The sequence below is a fragment of the Martes martes genome (assembly GCF_963455335.1).
Source record: "Martes martes genome assembly, chromosome: 4".
NCBI classification, from domain to species: domain Eukaryota; kingdom Metazoa; phylum Chordata; class Mammalia; order Carnivora; family Mustelidae; genus Martes; species Martes martes.
Window position 1 is genome coordinate 6496350 of NC_137891.1, and position 11929 is coordinate 6508278.

At 43.3% G+C, this 11929-nt stretch overlaps 1 pseudogene across 1 annotated transcript; it reads left to right on the forward strand.

The window, feature by feature from the left end:
* The first annotated feature begins 1077 nt into the window (after positions 1-1077).
* LOC308340809 (RNA-binding protein EWS-like) lies at positions 1078-6573 on the forward strand (annotated as a pseudogene). Its single transcript has 3 exons — positions 1078-1155; positions 5287-5770; positions 5932-6573. The product of its transcript is annotated as an RNA-binding protein EWS-like (transcript).
* The last annotated feature ends 5356 nt before the right edge of the window (positions 6574-11929 follow it).

The window sequence follows — 11929 nt, forward strand, 5'->3', positions numbered from 1 at the left end:
TGATGAGGATGGGTGGACCAGAGCAGGGTTATTTCCCTTAGAGTCCTTGGACCCTGGAAAGTCTACCTTATTCCCCACACCCTTAGGTAAAATTCAAAAGAAATACAATATTAAAACAAAATGGAAATAGAGCTACCTTATGACCTGGGAATTGCACTACTGGGTATTTACCCCAAAGATACAGATGTAGTGAGAAGAAGGACCATATGCACCCCAATGTTCACAGCAACGCACCCCAGCAATGTCCACAATAGCCAAACTATAGAAAGAGCAGAGATGCCCTTCAACAGACGAATGGACAAAGATGATGTGGTTCATATATACAATGGAATATTATTCAGTCATCAGAAAGGATGAATACCCAACTTTTGTATCAACATGGATGGGACTGGAGGAGATTATGCTGAGTGAAATAAGTCAAGCATAGAAAGCCAAATATCATAGGGTTTCATTTACTTGTGGAACATAAGGAATAGTATGGAGGACCTTAGGAGAAGGAAGGGAAAAATGAAGGGGTAGAAATTGGAGGAGGAGATGAGCTATGAAAGACTGTGGACTCTGAGAAATAAACTGAGGGTTTTAGAGGGGAGGGGTGGGAGAATGGGTTGGCCCAGTGATGGGTATTAAGGAGGCATGGATTGCATGGAGTACTGGGTGTTCTACGTAAACAATGAATCATGGAACACTACATCAAAAACCAATGATGTACTGTATGGTTACTAACATAACATAATAAAAAAATTAAAAGAAAATACCAATTGAAAAAAATTTTTAAAAATTGAAAAGCATACATGGTGAAATTAAAATGGGTTTCTAGAGGTTTTTGTTTTCTTTTGTTGTGTTGTATTTTTTGAAATAGTTCTGTACAACTCGATTGAAGATGAAGTTTTCTCCTTTTGTTTCTCAAGTCTGTTCGTAGTCCTCTAGGCTTGGGGGTGGGAGGGATTTGGCAGGCCCATGCAGGGGATTCAAAAGGATGTCATAGTCTGCCCAATGTCATAGTCTGCCCCAGCCTGGCCTCTGGGGACTCCTGAATGCACGAGGCTGTTGGAGGCTGTTGGAAGTTGTTGGAGGCTCATGGCGTGTCTGCTGTGTGAGGCTGGCATGCCAACGCCGGGAACACATGTGACATCTGTGCAGGAGCATAGGCCACATGTGAGTGAGCCGAGATGGTGCGTCACTAGCTCTTGTCACTAATCTGGCTGCTAACTCACTCCTCCCTCTTGAGGTAATTACTTCTGATTCACAGAATTTTTAGAAAATGCAGATTGACAGAGATAACTTGGGGAGGGAGGCTAAAGAGGGCATGGTGGGTGGAAAGGGCCAGGAGAAGAGAGCCTCTGCTCCCCTCCAAGGGGACCTGTGCGGACATCCCAGTAAATCAAGGGGCAGGCGCTTATCCTTTACAATTGTCTATGCATTTTCCCTGATGAGGAGAACGGGGCTGTGACCTGGAAATCCAGCTTCTCTAAGTGCTGTCCTGCCTGAGTTTCTGGCTCTCATTAGAGGATTTGAAATAAAGGAAACCCCATCCCCTTTTAGGTTTCCCATCTCCTCCTGCTACCCCAAACACATCTGCCCTTTTCCATGCTAATCACATTCCAGATTCAGATCACACAGGCATCCCACAATCTAATTCCTTGGGTGGGAGCAAGATATCTCTTTGGTACTGAGACTAGGACCTGTCATTTTTTCTCAATTGTAGTATTGGCATGAGAACTCCTCATTTCTTCACCAGGAATTCAGAATCAGGTCTGTGTGTTCCTGTCTCTCTCCCTCAACTCCTTTGTTTCGGTCCCACTCTCTTTCTCCATCTCTCACATCCCCTCATTTCTTTTTTTTTTTTAATTTTTTAAATTTATTATTATTATTTTTTATAAACATATAATATATTTTTATCCCCAGGGGTACAGGTCTGTGAACCACCAGGTTTACACACTTCACAGCACTTCCCATAGCACATACCCTCCCCAATGTCCATAACCCCACCCCCCTCTCCCGACCCCCCTCCCCCCAGCAACGTTCAGTTTGTTTTGTGAGATTAAGAGTCACTTATGGTTTGTCTCCTTCCCGATCCCATCTTGTTTCATTTATTCTTCTCCTACCCCCCTAACCCCCCATGTTGCATCTCCACTTCCTCATATCAGGGAGATCATATGATAGTTGTCTTTCTCCGATTAACTTATTTCACTAAGCATGATACCCTCTAGTTCCATCCATGTCATTGCAAATGGCAAGATTTCATTCCTTTTGATGGCTGCATAGTATTCCATTGTATATATATACCACTTCTTTATCCATTCATCTGTTGATGGACATCTAGGTTCTTTCCATAGTTTGGCTATTGTAGACATTGCTGCTATAAACATTCGGGTGCACGTGCCCCTTCGGATCACTACGTTTGCATCTTTAGGGTAAATACCCAGTAGTGCAATTGCTGGGTCATTGGGTAGCTCTATTTTCAACTTTTTGAGGAATTTCCATGCTGTTTTCCAGAGTGGTTGCACCAGCTTACATTCCCACCAGCAGTGTAGGAGGGTTCCCCTTTCTCCGCATCCTCATCAGCATCTGTCATTTCCTGACTTGTTAATTTTAGCCATTCTGACTGGTGTGAGGTGATATCTCATTGTGGTTTTGATTTGTATTTCCCTGATGCTGAGTGATGTGGAGCATTTTTTCATGTGTCTGTTGGCCATCTGGATGTCTTCTTTGCAGAAATGTCTGTTCATGTCCTCTGCCCATTTCTTGATTGGATTATTTGTTCTTTGGGTGTTGAGTTTGTTAAGTTCTTTATAGATTTTGGACACTAGCCTTTATCTGATATGTCATTTGCAAATATCTTCTCCCATTCTGTCAGTTGTCTTTTGGTTTTGTTGACTGTTTCCTTTGCTGTGCAAAAGCTTTTGATCTTGATGGAATCCCAATGGTTCATTTTTGCCCTTGTTTCCATTGCCTTTGGTGATGTTCCTAGGAAGAAGTTGCTGCGGCTGAGGTCAAAGAGGTTGCTGCCTGTGTTCTCCTCAAGGATTTTGATGGATTCCTTTCTCACATTGAGGTCCTTCATCCATTTTGAGTCTATTTTTGTGTGTGGTGTAAGGAAATGGTCCACTTTCATTTTTCTGCATGTGGCCGTCCAATTTTCCCAACACCATTTACTGAAGAGGCTGTCTTTTTTCCATTGGACATTCTTTCCTACTTTGTCAAAAATTAGTTGACCATAGAGTTGAGGGTCTACTTCTGGGCTCTCTATTCTGTTCCATTGATCTATGTGTCTGTTTTTGTGCCAGTACCATGCTGTCTTGATGATGACGGCTTTGTAATAGAGCTTGATGTCCAGAATTGTGATGCCACCAACTTTGGCTTTCTTTTTCAATATTCCTTTGGCTATTCGAGGTCTTTTCTGGTTCCATATAAATTTTAGGATTATTTGTTCCATTTCTTTGAAAAAAAATGGGTGGGATTTTGATAGGGATTGCATTAAATGTGTAGATTGCTTTAGGTAGCATAGACATTTTCAAAATATTTGTTCCTCCAATCCAGGAGCATGGAACATTTTTCCATTTCTTTGTGTCTTCCTCCATTTCTTTCATGAGTACTTTATAGTTTTCTGAGTATAGATTCTTAGCCTCTTTGGTTAGGTTTATTCCTAGGTATCTTATAGTTTTGGGTGCAATTGTAAATGGGATTGATTCCTGAATTTCTCTTTCTTCTGTCTTGTTGTTGGTGTAGAGAAATGCAACTGATTTCTGTGCATTGATTTTATATCCTGACACTTTACTGAATTCCTGTACAAGTTCTAGCAGTTTTGGAGTGGAGTCTTTTGGGTTTTCCACATATAGTATCATATCATTTGTGAAGAGTGATAGTTTGACTTATTCTTTGCTGATTTGGATGCTTTTAATTTCTTTTTGTTGTCTGATTGCTGAGGCTAGGACTTCTAGTACTATGTGAATGCATTCCTAGAGACATATAAACTACCACAACTGAGCCAGGAAGAAATAGAAAACCTGAACAGACCCATAACCAGTAAGGAGATTGAAACAGTCATCAAAAATCTCCAAACAAACAAAAGCCCAGGGCCAGACGGCTTCCCAGGGGAATTCTACCAAACATTTAAAGAATAACTATTTCCTATTCTCCTGAAACTGTTCCAAAAAAATAGAAATGGAAGGAAAACTTCCAAACTCATTTTATGAGGCCAGCATCACCTTGATCCCAAAACCAGACAAGGATCCCACCAAAAAAGAGAATTACAGACCAATATCCTTGATGAACACAGATGCAAAAATTCTCACCAAAATACTAGCCAATAGGATTCAACAATGCATTAAAAGGATTATTCACCACGACCAAGTGGGATTTATTCCAGGGCTGCAAGGTTGGTTCAACATCCGCAAATCAATGTGATACAAGACATTAATAAAAGAAACAACGAGAACCATATGATACTCTCAATAGATGCTGAAAAAGCATTTGACAAAGTGCAGCATCCCTTCCTGATCAAAATTCTTCAAAGTGAAGGGATAGAGGGCACATAATCTCAATATTATCAAAGCCATCTATGAAAAACCCACCACAAATATCATTCTCAATGGAGAAAAACTGAAAGCTTTTCTGCTAAGGTCAGGAACATGGCAGGGATGTCCATTATCACATCCCCTCATTTCTAAGACTGTTCTCTAGCAGTGTAGAATGATTTGCCATCTCTTTCTTCCCTCTGTGGTTATAAAGGATGTCTCCTTCCTTTTCATAGCTAATTCCTATTTGTTCTTTAAATCACAGATACCACTTCCTCCAGGAAGCCCCCTCTGACCCTTCCCAGGCTGGATTAGCTGCTTTTCAATGAACCTTGACAGCATTTTGCTTTCCTGTACTGCAAATGCTAGGCAAATCCTGCAAAAATCTTTTGCTTCTCTTCCTGCCATTAGAACATGAACTCTTAAGGGAGAAATTCTTGATTTTAATATGTCATTGATGATAACACACATCGTCAGTTTTGTGACTTTTTGTTGATTTCTAAAAAGACCCTACTTTATAGAATATAAACATTGATTATAAAACTTACTCCAATTTCATAATGTAAGCTATAAAACAGTGTGAAACTTTATATTGAGAAAATGTGATTTATTTGTGAAACTCTGTATTCTTAGCACCTGACTCACAGTAGGATATAGCAGAGGCTGTTAATGGTCACAAAAACCCATTCACTCTTCCTCATTTCCAAGATCCCCCCTCCTACCATCAGCACAAATATACAACAATGATGTCCTCTGACTGCCCTTACAGTGTGACATAAGCAGATTTGATGTGCCACTTCTGGTAAGAGGCAGTGAAGAGAACAAGAAGGAAGGGGAGGAAATGCTGACCATGGATCACAGTACCTGTGGCCAAGCTGTAGTCCTGCAGGGCTAGAGTGCATACACCACCCAGCCCATGCAAGGATATGCACAGACCACCCAGAAATGCAGGCAGCAAAGTTAGAGAACCTATGGACAGCCCACTGATGTCAGCTATACCCAAGCTCAGACCACTGTGACCTATGAGCAGATCACCTATGCAACTCTGATGGACAGCCTCCCACTGCTTATAAAACTCCAACTGTCCCCCAGGCATACAGTCATCCTGTCCAGGGGTACAGCACTGGTGCTTATGATACCACCACTGCTATGGTCCCTACCACCCAGGCCTCCTATGCAGCTCAGTCTTCATATGGCACTCAGCCTGCTTATCCAGCTAATGGAGAGCGGCCAGCAGCCACCACACCAGCAAGACCACAGATAGTAACCGCTGAGACTAGCCAACCCCAATCGAGCACATGGGGTTGCAATCAGTCCAGGCTGGGATATGGATCGGGTAGCTACAGTTATCTGTAGGTACCTAGGAGCTACCCCAGGCAGCCAGTTATAGCACCACCATCTCTTCCTCTAACAGCTATTCCTCTACATGGCTGCCTGGTTATGAGCAGAGTGGTTACTCTCAGCAGAACACCTATGGGCAACCCAGCAGCTATGGAAAGCAAAGTAGCTATGGCCAACAAAGCAGCAATGGGCAGTAGCCACCCACTAGTTATCCCTCCCACACTGGATCCTACAGCTGGGCTCCAGGTCAACATAGCCAATAGAGCAACAACTACAGGACAGGCAGCAGAGTTCATTCCAACAAGACCTCCCCAGTAGCATGGGTGTTCATGGGAAGGATTCTGGAGGATTTTCTGGATCAGGAGAGAACCAGAGCAGGAATGACCCTGATAACCGGGGCAGGGGAAGAGGGAGACTTAACTGTGGCGGTATGAGCAGAGGTGGGTAGGGAGGAGGACATGGTGGAATGGGCTCTAGAGAGGGAGATGGCTTCCATAAGCCTGGTGGACTCATGGACAAAGGACCAGATCTTGATCTAGGCCCACCTATAAATCCAGATGAAAACTTTGACAACAGTGAAATTTATGTGCAAGGCTTAAATGACAATGTGACTCTAGATGATCTGGCAGACTTCTTTAAACAGTGTGGAATTGTTAAGATGAGCAAGACCCACCACTGTGAAGACCCACAAACTGCTAAGGCTTCCATGGAATGAATTAATGTGAAAGATTTTCAAGGGAGCAAACTTTAGATTTCTCTTGCTCAGAAGAAGCCCCGGATATGGGGTGGTATGCCTTCTTGTGATGGCAGAGGGATGCTGCTGTCACTCCGTGGTGGTCCAGGGAGCCCAGGAGGTCCTGGGGACCCCATGGGTCTCATGGGAGGCCATGGAGGAGCCAGAGGTGGCTTTCCCCAAAGGAGCCATGGGGTTCCCAAGGAAACTGATCCAGAGGAGGAAACATCTAGCACTGATCTGGAGACTGGCAGTACCCCAGTCTGGGATGTGAAAACAAGAACTTCACCTGAAGAACAGAATGAACCAGTGTAAGGCCCTGAAGCCCTTTCCCCCAGATGATGACCGTCACCATGGCAGAGGCGGTCTTTGTGGCATGCAGGGTGGAAGAGGACTGTGGTGGTCCTGGGGGAATGTTCAGAGGGGGCTGTGGTGGAGACAAAGGGGTCCACTGTGGTGGCTGGAGCATGGACTGAGGTGGCTTTGGTGGAAGAAAATGGGGTGGCCCTGGTGGGCACCCTGCACCTTTGATGGAACAGATGGGAGGAAGAAGAGACCAGCACGGAGGGCCTGGAAAAATGGATAAAGGCAAGGACAGTCAGGAATGCAAAGACTGGCCCTCCTAGATGCAGAGACCCCGCAGAGCTGCGTTGACTCCCAGATTCATTCTTTAAACCAAAAACTGTTTTAAATTTTTAACTCCATATTTGTAATGTTGGCCACAACAGTTTGATGATTCCTTGTCTGTCCTTTTGTATTTTTTAACATTTGTGAAGAAACATTAAAGCAAGTTAAATGGTAATAATAATAATTATTATTATTTTTTTAAAACAAAAGGCAGTGAAGAGGCTCTTTTATTTTCCCTGCCCTGGAAATGAGGGACCCCGAAGTGGTGGTGTTGCTGGTTAGGTCTGCGTCACTGCTTTACCGCATCCAACATGTGAGGAGACCAAAATAAGCATTTGTTGTGTTAAAGCCACTGAGGTTTCCGGTTTCTTCTTGTTCTGGAGGTTGTCCGTAGACCACAAGCTATCTTAGCATCATTAATGCAATAGGTCAAAATAAGTACTTTATAAATTATTGCTTGAGTCCTAAAATTAGATTATCAATTGCCATCAATTGTCCTCAGACAAATGAGTAAGTGGACATGATTTAGTTTTATAGGCTGACAAGGGCTGTGTGAACGTGAAACACTCCTTTCAGGAACGCAGCTGCTGAAGGCTATTACACTGTCTATTTTAATACCCACGACTCTAGATGATGCCATCTCCCCATGCAGGTGAGGAGCCCGAGCTTCAAAGAGCTCCAGATTCTGCAACTAAGTGGCAGGGTCCGGATCCCCAGCGCCTCCTTCAATGTGAAGTCCAGACTGATCTCCCACCCATCTGCCACACGTTTGCCACAAAAAATGGCACCGTCATTGCTTTGGGTCATCACGAGTGTCAGCTTTGCACACAGGAAGCTCACACACAAAGAGAGTTTCCGGATCAAAATGTCCCCATTGTGTAGCAGGTTTTGATGACTGAGGTTTTCCTGTAAAAGCCACGTGACCCATATGGCCTGATAGCTCCTCTCTCTCTCTCTGGGGAGAATCTCTCGTTCTCAACAGAAGTTCCTCAAGTAATGCAGAAGCAGCTGTCACTGGACTGTTGTCTGGGGCCCCCATGAAGGCACTGTGAGCATGTGACCCACCAAAGGCCCTCCACCTGGCAATCAGCAGATGGGGCCAAGTGGGGAAAATCTTCAGGGGCGGCCCTAGTCTGACATGCAGGTGTTCTATGAGTTGAAACCTCTGAACACTGAATGAGCCTTCTTTGAGGTTACAGGAGCAGCCCCTGGGTGCTTTGCATGGGTTTCTTCGCACATTCACATGGCACAGGTTTGAGATGATAAATGATCAATTAACAAATATTTGTCAGGCGATTACCCTGACCCAGGTTCTACGCTAGGACCTGAGTTAGAAGGCTGAACATTTCTTCAAAACAAGGCAGATGTGCTCCTGCCCCTGATGAAGCTTTAAGCCTCAGAGAAAACAGGCACAAAACTAATGATTACACCAAATATGAAAGTCACAAGGTTCAGGAAGTCAGAATTGAGTAGTTTAAAATTACAGTTTCTGAGTGAATGCCTTACTCAGACCCCAGTCCCAGCTCCCTTCCGCTGTGTTGCCCGAATGCTCTGAATTTCAAATGCTTTGTATGTGAGACAGAGATAACACAACCACTTCTTTTATAATGCAGCTGTGAGAAGCAGGGTGACGACTGATGGACACTGCCCCAAAGTGGCTACTGCATAGCAAGCCCTCAGGACATGTTAGCTATTAATCATGTTGTTACTCTAACCAAGACGCTCAGGGAGCTGCATTAGTGTACACCAGAGTCATCCCAGTCAGTGCAGTCAGGAAAGTCTTCCAAGGAAATGATATTGAAGGTGAGACCTGGAGAAAGGCTGGTGATTAGCCAGGTGGAGAGTTCTGGAAATGTCTCCCAGAGCACTCCAGGTAAAGGACTGGCATGAACAACAAGCTCAGGTAGCAAAACATTGGTACAAATGTAAGTATGTCAGTGTGGCTAAAGCCTGAAGGCTTTGCAGAGAGTAAGTGGGAGGTCAGTAGGGGCAAGGGTGTGGAAAGAATGTGAAGCTCAGTTAGGGAGGTCAGGACTTATCTTAAGTACAAGGTGAGTTCCCAAAAAGCTCTACACTTGCTTTACCTGGTTCGGACGTGATATAGGAGGCTGCTTATTCTGGTTTGAAGAGTTTTGCCTCTCATGCCTTCCTTTAGTAAATAGTGTCAGTATATCTCCAAAACATACCCTGACATTCTACCAAGTTCCATTTCTCCATGACCATGAATCTAGCACAAGCCCTGTCTGCCCTTCTCCCACTTTCCCTCTTACCACCCTGGACCCCCAGCAGCTTAATACCCCACACTCAGCAACCAAAGTAATTTCCTAAAGCATAATAAGATTATGTCATCCCCTGCTTAAAACTGTCTAATCAGGGGTGCCTGGGTGGCTCAGTGGGTTAAAGCCTCTGCCTTCAGCTCAGGTCATGATCTTAGGGTCCTGGGATCGAGCCCCACATCAGGCTTTCTGCTCAGTAGAGAGCCTGCTTCCCCTCTTTCTCTCTCTGCCTGCCTCTCTGCCTGTTTGTGATCTCTGTCTGCCAAATAAATAAATAAAAATCTTTAAAAAAAACAAAACTGTCTAATCATTTTCCCTTTTGTTTACAAAAAAACCTCTGAAATCCTTACCATGCTCTACACAGTCCAACATAAACCAGAGTCTCCTTTTTTAAATCATTTCAGCTTCAATTCAAACACCTGCTACTCAGAAAACTTTTTCTGACAACTCTTTTTCTGACAACAATTCTGATAACAATGACGATGATAATAGTATCATTGCTCTTTATATGTAATTCCTACTATAATTTTAAGAGATTTTATTAGTACCTGAACATATCTCCTGTATTCGTTTGTCCATGCACTTCCATTTACTTTCCCTCTCGGGAAGATAAATCCTCTTGGGCAGACATTTTGTCTGTCTAATCTGCCACTGTGTCCTCAGCACATGGAAGAATTGATGACCCACATTAGAGAGGAAATTTTGGTTTGGATGTCAACTGAGTAGGTATTTCTTCCAATTCTTCCAGTCAACAATTATGTTCCCAAGTCAATTTGTTCATCTTTACACTAGATTTTAACACCTTTGCACCACAAGATTGCTAAGCAATGAAGCTGTGATCATTCCAAATCCCAGACACTTAGATCTGAATTCATTGGTTATTACCAATGCTACTAATCATCACCACCATCACCATCATCACCATCATCACCATATTATCACCAATATCATCATCACCATCATCCCCATCACTATCATCATCATCACATCATCATTATTGACATCATCACCATAATCAGAATCACCATAATGACCATTATCAGCATCACCATCATCATCATCACTATCATCACACCATCATCACTAACATCATCACCATCAATACCACCATCATCATCCCCATCATCCCTACCACCATCATCATCATCTTCATCATCATCATCACTATCATCATCACCACCATCACCATCATTACCACCATAATCATCAATATTCATCAGTACAATCAGCAACACCATCATATAATAATTGCTGCTTCTTGGGGCACCTGGGTGGCTCAGTGGGTTAAAGCCTCTGCCTTTGGCTCAGGTCATGATCCCGGGGTCCTGGGATCGAGCCCCGCATTGGGCTCTTTGCTCAGCAGAGAGCCTGCTTCCTCCTATCTCTCTCTGCCTGCCTCTCTGCCTATTTGTAACCTCTGTCTGTCAAATAAATAAATAAAATCTTAAAAAAAAATAATTGCTGCTTCTATCAAACATATTTCAAGTGCCAGACACGATGCTACTTTTTCATTTAATCCTTACAATGAGAGCAGGTTGATACCATTTTCTTTATTTCAAATGGAAAGGGGGGCTAAGAGCACAGAAAGTTCCAATGACTTGTTCAAAATCACGTGGCTAATATGTGGGGAAGTGTGTTTCAAGCCTAGGGCTGCCTGAGTCCAAATGTGGTGATTTCCACAAGGCAATCTTGCCCTCTTATTTTATTCCAGATTCTCCCAACTCATGAGCATTGGCTGGGTCTCTAGGCCTCCAGCTCATTACCACTTTTATTTTTAAAAACTCATTTCATCCCACTCTTTCTTTCTGCAAGGACTGTGCCTTGGAATTGACCTGATTCCTATGCTGTTAGCCACCCTGGACAGTGTCCTCAGGCCTCTTATAATGAAGTCCTACAACCATGTTCATTCCAGTTCTCATCTCAAGTGGAAACATATGAGAATATGCTTATATCACTGGATTGGTGAGATGAAGTGATTAAGACAAACTCACTGAAGGACTCTCAGTGTCCACGTGTGATCTTTTGTCGTCTACACTGAGTGCTTACTGTCTTAAATTTAACGGGAAAGATTGAGCCTAGATAATCCAATGTCTTGATGTGCACATCCCTCACAGACAGTGACCGGCTGGACTCTGTTTGCCAGTTCTCTTGCAAAGATTCTTTAATAGAAATTAAGAGATCTTCTTGCAATGAGTGTGATGGGATGGAGCTTTCATCTCTCATCATGTTAACCGCATCAGAGCCCAGCACATTAAGCCATGCTTCTGGAATTATACAAGATGCTGAAGAGCTGCAGATTTGAGTTCAATCTTTGACACCTCAAGGAAAAAAAATAGTCAGGAAACATGTCTCATATTTTCTCTCCCTTGTCAGACAAATTGGTATTCTGTTGATCTTGTTTTTGAAATATCTTGCAATTCAAGCTATTAGAGAGA